This window comes from Chlorocebus sabaeus, chromosome 7 (genome assembly GCF_047675955.1).
Source record: "Chlorocebus sabaeus isolate Y175 chromosome 7, mChlSab1.0.hap1, whole genome shotgun sequence".
Classification (NCBI taxonomy): Eukaryota; Metazoa; Chordata; class Mammalia; order Primates; family Cercopithecidae; genus Chlorocebus; species Chlorocebus sabaeus.
In genome coordinates, this window is record NC_132910.1 from 8,485,393 (window position 1) to 8,506,342 (window position 20,950).

A 20,950-nucleotide genomic window follows, 5' to 3' on the forward strand; every position below is an offset into this window, starting at 1 on the left:
AGAAGCAAAATATTTGTAATTAGACAAAAAGGTGTAGTCTAATAAACATACATTATAAAAGTTATTTTTAAGAGCAAATTCTACACTAAATCTTTTTCTAGTATTTAATATATGATTGCTTGTATTTAATAAATCATTGCTAAAGCAAATGATTTCTCACTTCTGAAACACAAAGATTTTCTATTTAAATAACACTATAAAGAACACTTGTTTTGAAGGCATAATTGAAATTCTTTCTTTTTTTGTTTTTTAAATTTTGAGACGGAGTCTTCTGTTGCCAGGCTGGAGTGTAGTGGTGCAATCTCGACTCACTACAACCTCTGCCTCCCAGGTTCAAGCTATTCTCCTGCCTCAGCCTCCTGAGTAGCTGGAACTGCAGGCACACGTCGCCATGCCCAGCTAATTTCTGTAATTTTAGTAGAGACGGGGTTTCACTATGTTGGCCACGATGGTCTTGATCTCTTGACCTCATGATCTTACCCCCTCAGCTTCCCAAAGTGCTGGGATTACAGATATGAGCCAAAATTATTTAGTTAAATATATTCTCTATGTTGATACACAAGAATACTAATGTTCTAGATTAAGCTATTTTGTCTCTCAATATGGAAAAAGTGTTGTTGAGAGGGAACATCCACAGGAATAAATGGAGACAAAATTTTGGAAATTTTTGCCAGTATTTGTTACTTAGAAAATATGTTTGAGGATTCATTGTCTGGATGCATGGTACTGTGGCAAATGAGATGATCAGTTTGTGAAACACTCTACTCAAAGGGCCATCTCTTTGTAAAATAAAATGTTGTGGTATTGGATGTAGTAGTTGAACATTTTGGTAAATGCATAATACTACTTCCTTCTAAATATGTGAATAATTACTGGTTTTACTATTTTGTTTGTTTGAACATATAATAAGACACTTTTACTATAGAATGTGTTCCTGACAGAGCACTTACATTTCAGTGACAGTATAATATTATTTTTTGTTTTACTTTGAAATGGAAATTTTCATAATGATGTAACATTTGAGAAAAAAATAAATGACCCAGAAAAGACACTGCATATAGCATTCGGGTTCAGTGTATGCATATATGTGTTCATATACCAAAGGAAGGCTTTTATTTTATCATACTGAACACAAGAACCACATCTTTCCACAGATTGTCAACAATACTCAAGTGTAGAACATAATGTATGAAAGAATAAACCACAAGAAAACTAACAAATGTTCTCAGAAATTTTACTCTCAGTAATTTTCCTTCGCAAAATTTCCATGGAAGACAAGTGCTTGAAAAACAACATTATTAAATTCTTCTCAGTGAAATGAAGCAACCTTTCAAATTAAGAATAGTATTGTTTATCACTTTCAGGTCTATAGAAGACAAAAGAAGTGGTTATTAACTTTCCCTTAGAGTAAAAAGGTTTATTTAGAAGTGCTTTCTAACTAGTATCTTCTCCAATACAAATTGAAACACCTAGCTATTTGTATGTGTTGTAACATCACCTCAACTTATAATATCACCTTGGTTAAAATCATAGTCTTGGCCGGGCGCGGTGGCTCAAGCCTGTAATCCCAGCACTTTGGGAGGCCGAGGCGGGCCGATCACGGGGTTAGGAGATCGAGACCATCCTGGCTAACACGGTGAAATCCCATCTCTACTAAAAAAATAAAAACCCCGCCCCGCAAAAAAAAAAAAAAAAAAAAAAAAAAAAAAAAAAAAAAAAAACAACTAGCCGGGCGAGGTGGCAGGAGACTGTAATCCCAGCTACTCGGGAGGCTGAGCAGGAGAATGGCGTAAACCCGGGAGGCGGAGCTTGCAGTGAGCCGAGATTGCGCCACTGCATTCCAGCCTGGGCGACAGAAAGAGACTCCATCTCAAAAAAAAAAAAAAAAAAAAAAAGTAGTCTTAAAAGTATTTGATAAGCCTTAAGAATAAAATATTATTATCCTGGTAAGATAGAGATATTTAAACTCTATAACCTCAGGAACATGGTAAAATGAGATTGCTACTAATATATCAGACAAGTGCAAAAAGGGCCTTATTTAAATTGCAAACCATTTCAATGTTTATTTAATCTATAGACTGTTGTAGGAAAATAAGTTAATGAACTGTGTTAATCTTACTGAAGTCTATAAAAAGAGTTCAGGCTTTTCTATTAGTAGAAAAAATATCAGTCCCTTGTGTCTAGTTTTTCTCCTATTAGGATATTCAGGAAAAACAAATGGTGGTTTTAGCAGATTTAAAGCTAAACATGGCATGAAACTAATTTCTTAGGCACTGTAACAACATCTTCAAAAAGTATTTAAAAATTTTCACCTATCGTCCACATCTGAATAATCTGTAAATTAATTGCCAAGGTATCATAAGATGTTCTTAAAACATTGTGGACTTAATTCTTTCACCAGATATGTACTTATTCTTAGGAAACTTTTTTGGGATATACCCCAGGAAAACTAGGAAATAAAATAGGTGCAGTTTGTAGAGCTTAGGTACAGACCAATCAGATTGGATGCCAGCAGATTTGCTTTAGCACTTGTCAAATAATTCACTCTGTATCTAATCCAGAAGAGCAGTGTAAGGAAGGCAAGGAGTCACAGGTCAACATGTCAGCAGGCCTGTACTGTGAGCATTATAGATTGGAGCAGCAGGAGAGAGAGCTCTAAATGGGAGCTTTCCAGAGAGAAGGTCAGTATAAGGGTGAGGAGGACTGAAAAGAAAAGATTATGTGATCACGTGATTTAACATCAGGATAGTAGGCTTCATTAAAAAGTCATGAACTCTGTAGCTTATGTTCATCAATACCACAGTACTTAAGTTTCTTCATCTGTGTAATTGACATAGTAATGTTATTGTAAAAATGAATGAAAAATAAATTAAAAATTATTGCAAAAATGTATAAATGAATAAGAACAATGCATGGCACACAAAAAACCAATATGTAAGAGATGAAGGAAAGATGAGGATATGATAAGAAAAATGAAGAATTTAGAAAAAGTGATTACGAGAACTATTAACTTTCTGAAATATGTCATGACTTAAAGAGAATAATAAAAGTTTCCAGTTGACCTTGTTCATAGATACAATGTCCTTTTAGAAGGACAGGCTCATGTTATTTGCTAAATAAATAAATATAATTCTAACTCACAACTTGATATAAAAAAAGATTTTAAAAATCATATAAATATACTTTACTAGGAGATGAATTTCAGATTAAGTCTAAGAAAAAGCAAGTTATTGGACAACAAAAAGTAAATGATAATCATCATGGCGATGCAAAAGTAAAAGTGAAAGTAAATGTGTAGCTGAAAGAACTTGGGCAGTGAAAAGGGAGAAAAAATTAGTGTTGCTCACTAATATCCTTATCTGACAAAGGGTAGAGCTAAAGAAACTTTTCAAACCTTGATGGAGTTTCAAGAATATAATTTACAATAATAAATATAACAAATAGAAAAATAATAACAGACACATTAAAAATCCTAATTTACAGAGAGCAAATTTTGAAAATAGCAAAATCCTCATCATTCCTATGGAGTCAATAGATACAGCTTTGATTTCTGGTTTATCATAAAACAATGGCAGTATAACCTCAATTAAAATTAAAACTCACGTCTTCATCATAACTGTGAGATGGACAGTACTAGGAACTTCAAACTACCTGTACATATGGAAAATGAACACATCAATTCACCAGAAATAGCTCCGGACTGTATACCTAGCTGTGACAGAATACAGACACAGTAACTTCAGAAAGACAGATACCATGCTGAATGCAGAATACTGAGAGCAAATCTGATGTCTGGTACATTACAGCGATAGCTATTGAGGAATCAAAAGGGAGAAGCTTGAAAGGTTGTGGGATGTGTACTGAGAAGGCGCCACTTCTTTAGGATAAGGTGATAACATGGAAAGAGGAATCATCTCTTGGAGATTTGGTGGTAAAGAAAAAGAACGATCAGGAAAAGAAATAGCTGGAGTCCATTATCCTTAGCAGACTAACACAGGAACAAAAAACCAAACGCCACATGTACTAACTTGTAAGTGGGAGCAAAATGATGAGGACCCAAGGAAACATCCAGGGGAATAACACACACTGGAGTCTTTTGGAGGGCAGAGGGTGAAGTGTGGGAGGAGGGAGAGGATCAGGAAAAATAACTAATGGGTACTGGGCTTAATACTGGGTGATACAATAATCTGTATAACAAACTTCCATGAGACAAGTTTACCTATGTAACAAACCTGTACTTGTACCCCTCAACTTAAAATAAATATGTAAAGAAATAAGACATAAATGATCCTGCTGAAATACAAGGAAATTATAAATTCATAAGTCACGCTCTTAATTAGTTTTCTATTTTATTGCTTCTATAATAAATTACCATATCTTGGTAGCTAAAACAAGAAGTCTGAAATCATTTTCACTGAAATTATTTCACTTGACTTTCACAAAGTCAGGATGTTAGCCAGACCGCTTCTTTCTGAAGACTCTAGCGAAGAGTCTCTTTCTGGCCTTTTTAAGCTTCTAGTGGTTGCCTGAGGCCTTGGCATATGAGCCTTTCCTTTATTTTCAAAGTGTTTCACTCGAATCTCCGCTTCCATCATTGCTTTGCCTTCTGTCTCTGATCCTCCTGTTTCCTCCTTATAAAGACTGTTTTGATTATATTGGGTATACTTGCATAATCCAGGATAATTGCCACATCTCAAGATTCTCAATTTAATCACAAAACTCCCTTTTGTCATATAAGGTAACATTCACAGGTTCCAGGGACGAGAACACGAAAATATTTGGGGCCCATTATTGAAAATTACAGCATTGCCTCCCTACCCAAATAAAAGAACACAATAAATTTAAAGAAACTGCACTTTTCTGTACCAGTGGAAGAGGGCAGTCTTGAACTAAGAAACCTAGTTAGACCCCCACTCTTTCTTGTATGAGTGAAATAACTGTTATTGCTTGTCTCTGGGGAAATAAAATTGGGAAGTGAACAGAAAGTGGAAGACACCATCGATACAATGGTTCAGAAAGAAGAAAACATCAGAAAATATTTCAAATTATGAATTTTTCTCACCAAATATAAATTCAAGGCATCAAGACAACTGCATCACAATATTCCAACCAGAATAAAATATACTTGAAGAATTATCAGATAAGAGAAATACCTTAAATGTAGAATTCAAAAACAATACAGAAATGTATGAAAAACAAAGACATAAAACAAAGACATAAAACAAAAATTAATCAAACTCAGGAAAGAATCTTGAACAAAAACATCACATGCATACATAATGAGGGGTAATGAAAATCTATAACATATTCAACTAGAGTACCTGGAAGAAAAAATAAAACAACATAAAATAAATAATACATAATAATAAAATCAATCTAAACATCAATCTACACATTAAAATGAATTAAAATAAATTAATAAGAAATCTAAGGAATTATATCACATAAAGAAACATAATACATAAAATAAACATACAATAAGTATAACACAATAAGATGGCGGAGTTGAAATATGACGTTTCAGTCATATAAATTAATGTAAATAGGTTTAACTCACTTAAAGAAGATTTTCAGATTGACTCACAAATAAAACATAACTCTGAGCTGTATAAAAGAGGCCTAAAAATAAAGGGGCAAATATGTACTTAGGAGAAATGTTTGAATATCAAGAAAGTAGAAGTTGCATTTGAAATACCAGACAAAGGAATTCAGGACAAAAAGGAACTAAATATGCCAAACAAGATCATTCAGTATTGTGTAAGCCCCAATTCACAATGAGGTATAACAACTACCAATATCTACATATAAAGTGACATGATAATAATCTACATAAACAGAAACTACAGGAGACCCAAGAAGATATAAACAGAAAACACTAATAAGAGAGTTAGATACAGCACTCACAGTTAAATATAGGCCAAGTGAACCAAAAATGAGGAAATAAAAGTTGTGAACAGCATAATCCTTAACATGAAAGTTTAGGTGATGTCTCAAACATTTTACCCTGTAAGAAAGAATATATATTCTGCTCAAGCACACAGATAACTTTAACAAACAATTGTTCAAACATTACATTTTAAAACAACATCATTAAGTTCCATGCTGTAGAGAAATTACAAATAGTTTCTTATAAAATTATATAAGACTAGAAATTCAAAATAAAAATTCAAAAAAATCTTTCCATCTGGAAATTTGAAAACTTTCTATTGAAAATCTCCAAAATGAAAAGGAAAATATAAATCCAAATTGTAGAACTTGTAAAATATGACAGTATAAACAACTAATATGAAAAGAATACATTTTAAAGAGGTGGGCATTATCAATGAAAATTTAAGAATGCACATGCAAATCAACTCAATAAGGTAGAAAAGGCATAAGGTAAATCAAAGGGAAATACAAGATTAAGACAATAAATACAAAGATAATGAGCAATCAATAAATCAAAATGTTTATTAAAAGTTAATGAAAATAATTGAAAAATAAATAAAAGTAATTAGAAAAACAGATCTTCAAAATAAAAGATTATAAAGGAAAACTAAACATTGCAAAAGAAAATTAACACAAAAGGCATTTTACACAAAAGAAAACTGACATTTTCCCCAAGTTCATTAAAAATTTTCAAAATTTTCAAAAATTTTCAAAGCATTTTTAATGAATTTATATAAAGTGTCTGTTTTTGTTAATTTTCTTTGCAATGTTTAGTTTTCTTTTGTAATCTTTTATTTTGAAGATCTGTTTTTTCAAATTTTTTCATTTATTTTTGCCCAAAGAACAGACACTCCTCAAAATAAGTCATTTATTCAGCCAACAAACATATGAAAAAAAGCTCATCATCACTGGTCATTAGAGAATTTCAAATCAAAACCACAATGAGATACCACCTCACACCAGTTAGAATCACTATCATTAAAAAGTCAGGAAACAACAGATGCTGGAGAGGATGTGGAGAAACAGGAACGCTTTTACACTCTTGGTGGGAGTGTAAATTAGTTCAGCCATGTGGAAGACAGTGTGGCGATTCCTTAAGGATCTAGAACCAGAAATACCATTTGACCAAGCAATCCCATTACTGGATATATACCCAAAGGATTATAAATCATTCTACTTTAAAAGCACATGCACACATATGTTTACTGCGGCACTATTCAAAAGAGCAAAGAGTTGGAACCAACACAACTGTCCATCAATGATAGACTGGATAAAGAAATTGTGGCATATATACACCATGGAATACTTTGCAGCCATTAAAAAGGATGAGTTCATGCCCTTTGCAGGGACATGGATGAAGCTGAAAACCATCAATCTCAGCAAACTATCACAAGAACAGAAAACCAAACATCACATGTGCTCACTCATAAGTGGGAGTTGAGCAATGAGAACACATGGACACAGGGAGGGGACCATCACACACTGGGGTCTGTCAGGGACAGGGGGGCTAGAGGAGGAATAGCATTAGAAGAAATACCTAATGTAGATGTCGGGTTGCTGGGTGCAGTAGTATACATGGCACGTGTATACCTACGTAACAAAACTGCACGTTCTGCACATGTACCCCAGAATTTAAAGTATAATAAAAAAAGAAAATGTTGCTGAAATGCATACATTTTTAAGGAAAATACATGGATTTTTACTACATGGATTGTAGTTAAATTTGACTACGATAGAGGAAAAAAAAAAAACCAGAAAGTTTCCAAGGAAGATATAAGGAAAGTTATTAAAATTAACTACAGAAATGTACCGAGTTCAGATGATTTCACTGGGGACATTTAGCAGCATTTAGCAACAAGGTTAGAAAATTGCATTGCCACATAAGTCGTTCCAGAATATATGTAAAGTTGATACCTAAACCTGATGAATGGAACCCCCAAAGGAAAATTATACACAAAGCTTAGTAATGAATATTGATACAAAAATTATAAATAAAACATTAGCAACAGAATCTAACACTATATTCAGACATTAATACATCACAGTAAAACCTATCATCATTCATTATGTTTGTTTTTCTCAAAGTTTTTCAATGGCACTTGTTCTGAGTTTAAAATACATCTTTATGCTCACTGCCTCTACAAAGGATTCAGACAAATGACTCAAAGACAAAGACACGGTGAAGTATTCTGAATGACATTTGAACAGTAAGACTAGTTCTCTCTGTAAATGAAAGCTTTTTCAAAGAAAGTCAATAACAATAGTGAAGATCTGAATCATCCCTGGTGTACTCTGCTGTAGCTTTGACCCAGAGCACAACCAAAGAGTGGACTGAAATCAAAAGAAAAAGAAAATACCTTCACATTTCTTGGAAAATCCCTATTTCAGAACCCAGCCAAACTTAGAGATTTTGGAGAACGTTTGTTCTAGAAATGTGATATCTATTGAGGAAAGACTCAGTTTATTTCTGCCTTAGGAGAGTATTTGTGTTAGTTCAAAGACAAGAAAGGATTGAAATTACCTCCCAAATTTTGTTGATGAGAGTGAATCTACCACAGATCAGCTGACTTTCAAAATGTGAGGCAGCTACCAATTGATTTGCTTTCAGAATGTTCATCATAGTGATCTGGCATTGATCAATTAAACATGAAAATCTGTTATGGTATTGCTTGTCATGATTAAAGAACTGCCACTAATTAAAAGTTTAAAACCTGTTTGAGTCTTCACTTATAATCATTAGTATAGACTTTCTTTTCTAGAACTATGGGAATTCATTATTTTCATGACCTTGAATTTATTGTAGATTAGGAGATGCCCTCTCTAGCCAACTCGAATTAATTTAACAATTTTTTTTTTTTTTTTTTTTTTAGTTTAAAAGACTCATTCTTTCATCATCTAGTTGATCCTGTCGGTATGCATAGATTTTCTTACCAAGCCCTCTTGTTCCTCCAGTGTTTTAGAATTGCATCACTGCAGCACTAGGGTACAGAAAAGTTTATCTCTTAAGCACAGTGTGGTTTATATTATGTAAATTTACTGAGTTCATGTGTTATTCTTTTTACTATAAATGTAATATGGACTCCAAAGTATGTTTTCTGTCATGTACACCTTCCTGGTTTTCTGTTCATAGCTGTTTTTCCATTTCCTCATTGTTTAATGTCTTCTCATAAGACAGTATGCTTTGTGCGTGTTTCATTACTTAGTGAAGTTTAGTTAATCAATAACTATGTTATTTCTTTTGCGGAGGGGTGGAAATAATGAATGCTTCGACGTCTTTTTTACTCGATTAGGTTGACCTATTTGCGATATATTAAATCTTTTTACCACTCTGCAGCAGAGTTACAGACTACTGCGGCAGACACTGGTAATTACCTATTCAATATTTATACTCTCTACGGAAAGGCATAACTCCTATTTAGGGGGAGGTGCCCACTAAAAGCTATGTTACTTCCTTAGTAGTTATTGTCAATGAGATGTAATTCAGTAGACACTAGACAGGGCTTTAGGAAACCCCTTTAAAATTGGGCTGTCTATTGTCTCACGGTCATTTGCCATCACCTTCTCTTTTCCTATATAACTTTCCAAGAATGATAATGGGATGCTAAAAGCAGAGAATCATCTTCTGACATGCATAGTCTGAAGATTCCAAACAGAAACAGTAGAAGGTACCTGGGACAGTGAATGTATCATAAAACTACTGTTCCAACCGAATTAAATGAGGAGGAAAAACTAACTAATTTATTAAAGAAAGTTTTGTGTGTATGTGGGTGTCTAATAATTTTCTGCAAAATGCAGCACTAACTTCTATAAATACCTTTGATTAAACCTTATTAGTATATTTATAATGCCAGTGTATACTCAGTAATCATAGAGTAAAAATAATTACATTACTTTACATTGACTTAGTGTCATATGATGTGACCTTAGCAAATATACTTGGAATTATCGTACTAGAAAAAGATACTTGGAAATTGATATCTACAGGAATATACCTTTATTGATACATGTTGTACAAAACCTTTTTTTCAAGTGTTTGAATATTTATGTTTATTTTTATGAAGTATCCAGGATGGTATCACTGATCAGTACAAACAAAGGGATACAATTTAATTATTGATTGTTTGAAGTATTCAGACTAAAAAGTCAACTAAACTTTCCACATTTAAAAACTGCTTTGGCATCATGTAGATCTATTGGGTATATATGGTATTATAGAAAATAATACGATAATATTTTTAAATGATTCTACATGGAGATGATATTGAAATCTGTAGTCATAAAAATTATATCATCTTTTAAAATCTCCCTATGACAAGAGATGAAGCTTAGCATTTATTATCCTCCTACCAAGAACAAAATTTACTCTTAAGTGCCTCTGCTTAACCAACCTTAAAATGATTTAATTTTGGTCATTAATTCCTTATTAACATACTAAATGTAACAAAAAGGAGACAGATTTTATTGAATTTTAAGAAATCTTTTGATTAATTCTGAGATAAATGCTTCCTGCCTCATCTTTTCTTTGGCATAAAAATGTTACTCTCTCTGATTACGTAAAGTTTACTACATTGAATAAACAAGAACAGAGGGAAACAAAATCTCTGTTTTTAAATCTCTCTAACAAGTTTACAGGCCTCATCCTGCTGTTATCTCCAGAAATTCTCTAAGTTGAGTTTATTTAAACTCTTAAGTGGTTTACTATTAAATATATAAACAAGCACTTAACAAAATGTATTTCAAGGCACATAGATTGTCCCTGGGTCTAACTTCCCATCATACCTCTGTTAATTTCAAATAACATTACATTAACAAATGAGCATTTAAAATGACACAGGTGAGATATCACACAATTAAGTGTGATTTCAATATGATCTTGAGGCATTCAGAATAGTGTCTGTGTCAAGTGAGAAGTGTTCTAGCTTTGGATCTGTGTGTATCATAGTTTTTGGAGCTTGAGAAAGACTCATACTTTGGGGTTTAGTTTCCGAAAAGGAAAAGAATATGTTGACATATATAGTGTTTAATTTTTCTACTATATCTGAAAGCCAATAAACTTTGTAGAAGGATAACAGAAAATATTGTTCTGTTTCTAATATCTTTTCCTTCCAGGCTGAATTTGAGTTTCATCAGTTATCTCACATTTCCGTGTTATAGCTCGAGCCAGAAGGCAGGGCTAAAAGAATGTTGGCTTTGGTATCAGCAGATCAGAAAAGAGGTGGACTGCATCACAGTTTTACTGCGTACTCCCCATGTAACCTTTAACAAAGCAATTAACCTTCAGACACTCAGTTTTATCATCTACTCAATAGAGATTACTATTCCTCCAGATGTAAACAGTGAATGAGATAATTTTTGAAGGCACCTAATAAAGTGGATGGTACATTGTATGAAGTCAATAAATATTAGGCTAATTATAATTTTACGTTAAAAACATAGAGATAAACTCTGACATGGAATGGTAGTTTATTATGATTTATTGATGGTAACTCAAATAAGTTTATCAGATTCCAGGACAGCAGTAATCATGTTTCTTCACAAGATACGAGCATATTGAATTATGTTTATCCTTAATCATGTTTACTTACTGAATTTGAATAAGATAACAACATAATTGTACTTCAAAAGAATAAGTGGAAGTAGAACAGTTCTTATATTTTGATAGAGGAGAGTCTTAGTGAAAGCCTGGATAATTTAAGGATAATTTAGGAAGCACAGGAAGGGAATTTCTAAAGGATTGGTCTATGTTGGGACATTTTAAGAAGACCTAGGTCAGCAAGAGTTGATGAAGCACAGATCAAAGTGGAAGGAAATAAATCAAGTTAAGTGCACTGAAAATGAAATTTCCCTGTATTACTTCTGGTTAGCCAAATGGGTTTGGGATTTTCATCAGAGGTTGGGGAAGTTGTTCATTTATTTTATTTTATTTTTTTATTTTTGAGACGGAGTCTCGCTCTGTCACCCAGGCTGGAGTACAGTGGTGCGATTTCGGCTCACTGCAAGCTCTGCCTCCCGGGTTCACGCCATTCTCCTGCCTCAGCCTCCCGAGTAGCTGGGACTACAGGCACCCACCACCTCGCCCGGCTAGTTTTTTGTATTTTTTTTTTTTAGTAGAGACGGGGTTTCACAATGTTAGCCAGGATGGTCTCGATCTCCTGACCTCGTGATCCGCCCGTCTCGGCCTCCCAAAGCGCTGGGATTACAGGCTTGAGCCACCGCGCCGGGTCAGGGAAGTTGTTTATTAGTATCTCTTGTGGCTTAAATTCTGTACACATTTTTATGAATATAAACTGTAATCAAGGTATAGTGTTTTGTTTTGTTTTGTTTTCTACTAAAGTCCTCTAAAGTTGGGTGACATTAAATACCATATTTAAATTAACTAATTTTTCTTCTGTACTGTTGAAATTAGCTCACTTTTTGATTTTTTTTTTTTTTTTTTTTTGCCATGATGTGTCTGCTGTAATATCAATGAGTTATTGGTGAGGACGGTGTTTAAGTCTTCTGTTAATCTGTGCTCATTGTTACTAAATCTACTTCTAGCTGAGAGACTTTATATTAATACAATTTATGTCAGTTATTATAATTATCTATGATTTGCAAACCAAATGTAGACTTCTATGAAAAGGTTTATCTTGCTCACTGGTCACCAAACATCAACAGAGTAATAGAACCAATATTTTTCAAACTTACCTCTGTGGCTTGGTAATGATGACAAGATAGTCTAAACCAGCTTTCCTGCTGTTCTAGAATCAGTTAAAGTCATTTCAGTTAGTTACCAATGAATCATAGTAAACTACCATGTTCGACACCAGGGTCTGTCTGTATGTTTTAACATCTGATTTAGCACTGATGAGTACTAGTTCAATATCCCTTTCTTCTTCAATTATGGTTACTGTTTTTATTTTTATATCTGCAACAGTTATCTATTCTCATCTACTTTTAGACATATTTGAAGATTCGTGATCTTAAACAGGTCTAAAATAGAATTTTTAAATTGCTTATATATTCAGCTGAAGTTAGATCAAATATTGAAACTGAGAGGCTTTATGCTTTATTTTTATGCATCTTCATGCTTTTATATAGATATGTTTTGAAGAGTGTTTTTTGTGAAGCATATATATATATCACAAAATCAAAAGTGTATATTGTATATCCTTCACAAAAGCATGACAATAACCATTAAACTCTATGTTCTCAATTACATGCTTATGAGAGACTAAATATAGAAATAATAGTCAAAGTATATATAATATTATGACTAACTTACAATCTGCAGCAACCAATTCATCTTGTTATCTATAAGTCAGACTCGTAGGAAATCAAACCGCTGTCTCTATGAAACTATCCAGATAGCGAAACAAAAGCCTCTATAACAATGGGACCCAAATGGCCAGGACTTGATTAGTAACTGACAGCTTACTTAATTTTTGTCCCTATTTCCAACTTAGTGCCAACCAAAAAAAAAGTCAAAAACTCAACCCTCACCTATGATGCCCCATTTCTATTTAACCTGCCTACAGCTTCCTCATGCCAACATCCTCTCGTTAGAACATACATAAACCTTTCCTTTTTTTCCACCATGAAGTTTTCCCACTGCTCTGCCTGCCTTTGACTCTCTGCGAAACCAGAAGGGGTGGCGCCTGACTCCCTTGCTACAGCAAAGTCTGAATAAATAGCCTATGTCTGTTCTCACTTGCTTGGTTTTTGTTTATTTCCGCAATTGCCTAAGCTATGTATAATGAGTTTAGTTTAATACATTCGGTGTGACCTTTTTTATATATTAGACTTTGTGCCAGAAACCATCGTTATCACAATGAACGAGATAAATGAAATTCATGCCTTCACTAAATTTACAATTGGCAAAGAAAATAAGCAGGTAAATACAAAATATTAGCAAGATGGTTTAACTGTGAAGACTCAGCTAGGTTGTTATGGGAACACAGAGCAACCTGTATAGGGGAAAGATTCTGTAGCTAAAAGACAACAGTACATATCTAATACGTTTTTACTATAAACATTTAGTAAATGATTTAATAAATGCAATCAGTTATATGTATTATTTCTAATTAATTCCTTTATTTACAAAACGATTATCATTTTCATTATTATTGCTTAAAATACTTGCAATATACATTCCTTAAATATGCCTTCAGATTTGCTTTTATGCTGATATATATTCAGCTCAGCATATCTTTCCCGTTTAGGACTAATGAGCTCAGACACTTCCTTGATAAGTATTTAAAAAATGTTTCCTCTTAGGTTCTTATATGTTTTTTACTTTATACATTGATCAAATGGAAAATCTTGCTAATTTAGATTTGGTAATTAGAATTATCCAACTGTCTCATATTAAGACAACTTAATTTCAGTTTATAAAATAATCTCTGTAAAAAAATTGGGCGTATTATTACACAACAAATTGCTTCTCCTCTGAGGATAAAATGGAATAGTAGCTATCCAGTGTATCGCTAGGTTGCTGAAATCTTTTTGAAATCCTAACTCTATCCAAGTGTTCAAATATTGTCCATCACAACCAGTACCTTAAAATTTTGAATTGTATCTATAATTTGGAACTAAAATTTATTATGCCAAATTCATAAACTTTTTTTTTTTTTTTGAGGCGGAGTCTCGCTCTGTTGCCCAGGCTGGAGTGCAGTGGCGCGATCTCGGCTCACTGCAAGCTCTGCCTCCCGGGTTCATGCCATTTTCCTGCCTCAGCCTCCTGAGTAGCTGGGACTACAGGCTACAGGCGCCCGCCAACACGCCCGGCTAATTTTTTTGTATTTTTAGTAGAGACGGAGTTTCACTGTGTTAGCCAGGATGGTCTCGATCTCCTGACCTCGTGATCCGCCTGTCTCGTCCTTCCAAAGTGCTGGGATTACAGGCGTGAGCCACCGCACTCGGCCTCATAAACTATTTTTAACAAGTTGACTAAAAATGAACTGCAGAAAATCTGTTTGTTCTTCTTCAACGATTTTTTTTTTCCATTTTCTTATTAGTACCTGGATATGTGAATTGTAACTTCAATTGGGTCATGTGACATTTTTAATGATGAGCAATGCTTATTTCTCATCTAACTTATCTCTAATGATAGACTATAATTCCTCACACTTAATTGGTAGTTATTAAAATTTGGGGATGTGCAAAATGCCTTGGAAGCAAAGAGGAATGTGTGATAACTCCGGTTGAAAGAATTATGGTAGGTTTAAAAAGACACCTGGACTTTGAATTTTAAGTATGATTTTGTAAAAGAGAAAAAAAGACAAAAAATATTTTCCCAGAAATATAATTTCTGGATATCTCCTGACTATAGAGTTATGGACTGTATGAACACAACACACGCACGCACACACACACACACACATATATATACACACACACATTTATACACTCGAAAATGGATATTTTTAAATTAATGGTGAAGCCTACAAAAAGTAAATAGAATCACTTAAAGGATGAAAACAAATTATAAATACCAAGCCAGGTAAATCACATGGTGATGAACACTGGGTAATTTTAGAGCATGTATTTAGATCCAAGTAACTTAACGGCTTCCACAGACTGATTTTTGGCTGGGATCTGGTCATGGAAAAAGTGAAAGAAATAAAAGCCTAAAAAAAAAAATTCTACTCTTAGGAGGATAAGATTCAAAAGCTATTTCTTAATCAAGATCTAAAGGAAACATAAAAACAATAATGTGAAGTAATAATCAAAGAGTTAATAGCAAATATTTTTCAAAATAGTTGACAAAGATAAATATGCATAATGGAAATTTTCTAGTCACACAGTAAAACTTTAAAGAGCAATAGGAAACTTTAAAAATAATCAGAAACAAAGGAGAAATAAAATATTCTGGTGAAAGGTGACTTCTCAAGGGCACCAGTGGAATCCAGATAGTAATCAAAATTCTGTAGAAACTCTCAGTCAAATAAAATTGCGTTTTTAGTAAAACTTTTTTTTTTTTTTTCAAAAAAAAAAAGGGTGGAAAAAATGAAGAATTTACAGTCAAGAGAATCGTATGGGAAATTCTTTTTTTTTTTTAATTTATTTATTATTATTATACTTTAAGTTGTAGGGTACATGTGCATAACGTGCAGGTTTGTTACATATGTATACTTGTGCCATGTTGGTGTGCTGCACCCATCAACTCGTCATTTACATCAGGTATAACTCCCAGTGCAATCCCTCCCCCCTCCCCCCTCCCCCTTCCCCATGATTGGCCCCGGTGTGTGATGTTCCCCTTCCCGAGTCCAAGTGATCTCATTGTTCAGTTCCCACATATCAGTGAGAACATGCGGTGTTTGGTTTTCTGTTCTTGTGATAGTTTGCTAAGAATGATGGTTTCCAGCTGCATCCAAAATTCTGTAGAAACTCTCAGTCAAATAAAATTGCGTTTTTAGTAAAACTTTTTTTTTTTTTTTTTTTCAAAAAAAAAAGGGTGGAAAAAATGAAGAATTTACAGTCAAGAGAATCGTATGGGAAATTCTTAAATAACTTACTTTAATAGATGGGAGCTGATTCTAGAAGCAAGGTCAAAAAAAGAAGAAACGATGACTAAAGATAATGATAAATGCTTGTATGTGTTTAAACAAGTATATAGTGTATAAAAATACTTGAATGATGTCTAAATTTTGTTGTTTAAAAATACATTAAATACTAGGAATTATAGCATTTAAGCAAAGTGAAAGAAATGTGATTGACATTATAGTAGCTTATGATCCTCCTATGTCTTGAGAAGAGAGTAAATTATTAAGAGAAGACACCGTAAAGCTAACATTGCAGGTTATCATTTCAATAGCAACTACCTGAAGAATAGAAAGAAAATGCATATCTTCTTAATCAGTAAAAATGAGAACTAGGTATCAGAATTTGAAAAAGTAGATCAATTTGAAAGTGTGCAATACTTCAGAAAACACCCACATGATCATCTCCATAAATGCAGAAAAGGTTTTTGTTGAAATTCAACATCCCTTCATGTTAAAAACCCTCAACAAACCAGGCATCAAAGGTACATACCTCAAAATAAAATGAACCATCTGTAACAAACCTACAGTCAACATTATACCGAACAGGCAAAAGCTAGAAGCATTCCTCTTGAAAACTGGAACAAGAACAGGATGCCCACTCTCACCCCTCCTATTCAACATACTACCGGGAGAGCAATCAGGCAAGAGAAAGAAATATTACAAATTTTTACAAACCTAATAATGAAGTTTCAAAATATATAAAGTAAATCTCACACAATCGCAATGAAATGGAAACAAATCCACCATTATATTGGAACACTTTTATTCTAGTATTTTTGTCAAGCAGGTATATATTTATTAAAGGAATAGAAAAATAATAATAATAATTGCCATATAGAAACTTCTGCCAATTATTACAAAATAAACATTTGAAAGCATGCACAGACAAGTTGTAAAATTAAGCATACATAATGAATTACAATACGAGCCAAAGAAATTCAAAGAAAAGATTTTATACAGAACAGTTTCTTACCAAAATAGGATTTTTATAAATCAAAAACCACAAAAAGATGAAAAAATAAATCTTCAGAAATTTACGTGTCATATACATTTCTAAATAATATTTCAGTTCAGATGAAATAAAAATGGAAATTCAGCAAACACAATTAAAATACTACTTATCAAACTTGTGAGATGTTGGTAAAGTAGTAGTTAGAGGTAAATAGTCTAAGGTATACGTATTAAGAAAAAGAAAGACTAAATTTGTGTTATGCATTTAGAAAATGAACACTAATGTATACACAAAGAAAATAAAAAGAAAGTATAAGAAAACTAAATTAATGAGATAGAAAATCAAGATATAACAACATTTTTAAACTCACAAAATGTGATTCTTTCAAAAGATTAGTACATTGACAAAACTTTAAAAATATTCAGGAAAAAGAAAGAGCACAAATAAAAATATAACTTCAATGACAGAAGGTATTTAAATATGATAAAAAACATTTAGACAGTTTGCTTATTAGAAAAATATAAATTAACAGAACTGACAAGAAAAATAAGTTCAAATAATTCCTTTAAATAAAAAATTAAGTCTGAAATTTAAAACTTTCCCAGGTAGAAAACACAAGTCCTAGATGGTTTAGAATGTATATGACACTCAGAATATTAAGAAATAAGTACTTGCCATAGTCTGAATGCATTTGTTCTCCAAAATTAACATGTTGAAATCCCATTTCCAGTGTGAGGCTATATGGAAGCAGGGCCTTTAAGAGGTCATTAGGTCATAAGAGCAGAGCTCTCATGAATGGAGCCATGTGGTTCTCTGCATAAGGCTGCTCACAACACACATCTAGAACAGAGTATATAAGACAGAAATGCACATAAGAGTAAATGAGATGGAAGTTTCAGTATTTTTAGAACTTAGTATTGAAAATGGCATCCCATCGTTTTTACAATATTCTGTTCATTAACAGCAAGTGGTCAATCAAGTCTAGGCCACAATCAAAGAGAAGAATTACCTGTAAAATCAAGAAATATAAAAGGACAGCCATTATCGGTGTATTTCTTCTGTATTTTTCTGGAGTTGTTAGCCAACTTAACAAGACAAGAAAAATAGATGTAAGATTAGAATAATAAGAAATTAATATTGCCACATTGTATGATTGTCAGAAAAATAGATTACTACTGACAAACTTTTATAATTAAAAGTTTGATAATTATGTTATATATTAGATCAATATAAAAATTGCATTTTTAAATACCAGAAATAATTAGTAAACAGTAAAACATAAGATATTCACCATTGAACAATAAATACAATGACTATATGGAAATTAATTTTTAAAAGAAGGCACAGGAGTTTAATAGAAAAAACTGTGACTATGATAATAATTATAGAAAATTACTTGTATAAATGAAGAAGAGATATTATATACAAAAATGGAGCAACAAGAAAACACAAATATTAAAGAAAAATTGTATCAGTTATTGTGAAAACATTCCACTTTTCTCTCTTTTTATCTATTTCAAAAAATTAAGCAGCCCACCTCAATAAAATGCATTTTCCTTGTAAATACAAATAGTATTAATAAAGCCCAGTCAATTAAAGAGATAAGTTGGAATTACACACACAATTGGAGACATTGTAAGAAAAACAAGAACTCTTCTAAATGTCTATTTTAAATATAATGATAATGAAACACTAAAAACAAAAACTACTAGATACAAATATTTGAAAGATCTAACTGTGTGCTATAAAACATAACTTAAAATCATCATGACAACAATTCAGTAAAGAGTCTGAATCACAATAATGCAAGTTGATTCCACTCTCAATGTTCAACTGCTATCAAAGTTTCTTCTCTTATGGCAGCTATAAAAAATTAAAAAAGAAAATTTGGAATTATATTTTCATACTGTTGTCCTCCATTTAACTAAGTAAGTTAATTACCTATTCTGAATTAGGTCCCATCATTTTGACTTTGTTTTTTTTTTTTTTACATTACCTATAATACATTGTCATAGACAAAAAGAAAAAAAAAGAGGAAAAAAAAGCCTTTTGTGAACTGAAATGGAGGAGATTTAAACTGTTTTATGTTTGGAAGTATAAACAAAATGATTTAACCCTAAGGATTTATACAGAGATGTGAGACAGATTGACAGTATTTTGAAGGTGACAATACACATCACTGAAGAAAGTAGTCAATTTTTTGATTTATAACATCGTGTAGAAAATTAATAGGATTAAATGAGGTGAAATTTCTGTATTGATGCCCTGTAAATTTTAATATCTCCCTTTCTCTTCCTTTTTGGTATGGATTTTGTTCTTTAACTATGTAACTGAAAGACAGCAGTGTTGTTTCAACCCAAGTTTTAACTTATGTTACTGAAGTAGGAAGAAAGAACTTCCTATAGACCCAGACATCACTTTAGAGGGTTTTCTTGCAGGGGTAAGTGTCAGTTATACTCTCTTCACACTGATAATAAATTAAGATTATATGTTACTCCCGTTTGATTTTCCTTGACATATTATAATAATTGTTAAGATGCTAATTAGCAGATTGTGAGTTTGTTCACCAGTTTAATACATTTTGGATTTTTTTAAGTACAGGAGCAAATTAGGATGACGTATGACACACAATCACCATAACAGGATAGCAAACAAAAGAAGATAAATGAATATGTATATAGTTGAAGTTACTATTTTATTTTATTTTTGGAGAAGAAAGATAATGGTTGATCTACTCTTAGTGGAAACTTCCATTAGATTGGCAATGTAGTAGGCCCTTCTGATATGGTTTGGCTGTATCCCTACCCAAATCTCATATTGCATTATAGCTCCCATAATTCCCATGTGTTGTGGGAGGCACCCTGTGGGAGGTGATTGAATCATGGGGGTGTGTTTTTCCCATGCTGTTCTTGTGATAGTGAATAAGTCTCAAGAGATCAAATGGTTTTATAAAGGGCAGTTTCCCTGCACACTCTCTCTTGCCTATTGCACCATGTAAGACTATATTTGCTCCTCCTTCACTTTCTGCCATGATTGTGAAGACTCTCCGGACATGAAACCTATTTTTCTTTATAAATTACCCAGTCTTGGGTATGTTTTTATTAGCAGCATGAGAAGGGACTAATATACCTCCTGAGGGTTGAATTGAAGTGAACTGAATTGAATTGACCTCTACTATTAGAAAGGTAAATTATTTTTATTTTATGACATGATTTTTGCATTTTTGATTCACTGACAATATAAAAAATAAGCACTTTGTCAGTGAACATTCTAGAAACCCTCAGTCTACTCGCATGAAGATTGTGCCTGCTGAAATTATTTATTCAAGGTAGATTAATGAAGCCCCTTGTTCACGTTTTATGTAAAGCTGTTAAATGTGCTGTAGAATAAAATTTCTGTTATTCTACTAAAACTAAATTTTAAAAACAGTAAAATTAGTTTTTAACATCTTTATATGCAGACAAAGATACCTGGCATATTGTAGACATCAGTGAAGAGCAAATAAATAAATAAATGGGTCAATAGCATTCTAGATAACTATAAATGA